Here is a 2500-nt window from a genome sequence, read left to right on the forward strand (position 1 = left end):
CTCTCTCTCTCTCTCTCTGGATCACACTCATCATCGCCGTCAACATCATCGTCGTTTTCGATTTCGTTGGGTTGTGTCAACGATGGTCATGGTGTGTAGAGCTTCATAATTAATTGAGTTTCATAATTAATCATATCGAGTCAAAGTTTCCCTTCCTGTTGTTTCTTTATCAACGTCCTCCTCCTTCACCTTCTAATTTTTTAAATATTTTTTTACTACTACTGCTGCTACTACTAGTACTACTTCTGCTACTACTATTTCCACCACCGTTATTCTTCTTCTGTTTTGTTTATTATTTTTTTTCATAGAATTTTTGAATTATTGTCTTTAACGTTGTTGTTACAAGATACCGTATGTTTTTTTTTAATTTTTTTTTTTTATATATATTCGAATCCTGAGGCAGAAACAAAGCAAAACAAAGCAAAGCAAACAACACCAACACCAACACCAGCATCAACATCAACAACAAAGAGAAGAGGAATCTGGACTGGGTTCCAGAGCACACACACACACACACACACACACCACCCCTCTCTGCACTGCACAGCACAACACAGCACAGCACAGCAGCGAGCGAGAGAGAAAAGAAAACCAGGTCAACAACCATCAATGCCTGTTCAAACTCCTAGTAGAAAGAGGAGTGAGGGGGTCGGGGGGGGGGGGGGTCGGGGGGGGGGTTAGCTTCAGAGAAAGGGTGCAGAGTAGAGAGAGAGGGTGGTTTGGCAGGCGTGAAGGTAAAATTGTGTCAACGACATCGCCAAAAATAGAACCCGGGCTGTTTTGGGCGTGTGTGCCGATGTGTTGTGTTGCAGAGACATGGGAGAGAGGAGGGGAGAGAGAGAGAGAGGGGGGGGGGGGGGGGGGGGGGGGGAGAGAGAGAGGGTGGGAGAAGTGAGGGAGGGATGGAAGGTGGGGGCGGGATGGGGGTGGGGGGGAAGGTTCTGACAAGGTAGGAAAAGTTCACCTCGAGGTGATGGCGTCACAGAGGGTGGGAAGGAGGAAAAGGTGTTATCGATCTGAGTGGTGGTGGTGGTGATGATGATGATGATGATGGTGGTGATGGTGGTGGTAGGGACAGAATGATGGTGATGGGAGGAAAAGATTCTTTGAGGGATGGGGGAGGTGGAGGGGGGAAGGTGCGGGGGAGAAGGGTAGGGGTGGCAGGAGATAAGTATCGAAGATCGTAGGTAGGATTGAGAAGACGATACTTAGTACTTTTCATCGCCATGAAAAAACCCAAAAAAAACAACAACAAAAAAAAACACCCCAAAACCCCCCAAAAACCAACAACAACCAAACTAACATTACCCAGTAATATGATGACAATGGTGTCTCATTTGATTTTTGTTTTTGTTTTTTCTGTTTAGAATGATCGTAATGATGTGTTTCCAGGCGTTCTTTCTTTCTTTCCGTTTGTTTTAATCTTGTTTTCTTTCTTTCAATATTTATTTTTCATTTCTATTCTCTTTATTTCCCCAATATGTTTTCCTTCTTGTTTATATGTGCCAGCATTATTATATTTATTTTTTCTTTAGACATGAGATCAGTATCGTGATAAGCTGGGGCTAATATATATATATATATATATATATATATATATATATATATATATATATATACAATTTGATTTGATATTTCTTTATTTTCCATTTATTTGTCTGGTGAGAATGATAGGGAAACTGATATAATGGGAAAGCCAAGTCGTACAAGACCATTGTGCTGAAAGAAAGAGAGAGAGAGAGAGGGGGGGGGGGGGGAGCATTTTCCAGTTCACAGTTGTGACACGAAGTGAAAATAACATTTTGGGATTTCAAGATGTCAGTATGGGTGTGTTTCGTTGACAGAACGAAAATCAGTCATGGAGGGGAGAGGGTGGTGGTGAGGGTGGGGGGGGGGGGGGGGGGGGGGTGAACAGTTGAGTGGGGAAGGAGGTGGGACGTTAGAAGAGGAGGTGATGTGTTGTGAAAAGAAGCTGTGTGTGTGTGTGTGTGTGTGTGTATGTGCGTGCGTGCTTGCTGTGTGCACGCACATGTATGCACAGGTCACTGAGTGTGTATGAAAACTGTAAACATATGTGTGAAGTGAAGGAGAAGGTAGGAGGGTGGGGTGGAAGAGTATAAGATGATAAAAGTTCTTTGCTTTTTTTTTTAAAAATAATTTTTATTTATTTATTAGATATTCAGAACGAATTCCACAAATCTTCCATTTGTGTGCAGTAGTTTGTGTGTGTGTGTGTGTGTGTGTGTGGTTGTGCGTTGAGGAGTACGGACAAGGAGGAAGAGGATGGCGGCCGCACTTTAAAAAAAAAAAAAGCATATAAAAAGTTCTGTCCTTTTTGAATTGCAATCAATGCCTCAAATCTCCCTCCCGGTCTAAGCACACAGTCTGGTTGAACAGCCATTCCCAGACACATTTATAAGTTATGACGATAGTTTTTTTATTTTTTTTATTATTATTTTTTTTAGCTACGATAGTTTTGGCAACTTTTTTTTTTCTTCAG

General features: G+C 42.1%; 1 protein-coding gene across 2 annotated transcripts in view; it reads left to right on the forward strand.

Annotated features, from left to right (window-relative positions):
- The window catches only part of LOC143288058 (serine/threonine-protein kinase NLK-like), a 90891-nt gene that overhangs the window by 49040 nt on the left and 39351 nt on the right, over positions 1-2500 (forward strand). The window lies entirely within an intron of this gene.

The sequence above is a fragment of the Babylonia areolata genome, chromosome 12 (genome assembly GCF_041734735.1).
Source record: "Babylonia areolata isolate BAREFJ2019XMU chromosome 12, ASM4173473v1, whole genome shotgun sequence".
In the NCBI taxonomy this organism is placed as follows: domain Eukaryota; kingdom Metazoa; phylum Mollusca; class Gastropoda; order Neogastropoda; family Buccinidae; genus Babylonia; species Babylonia areolata.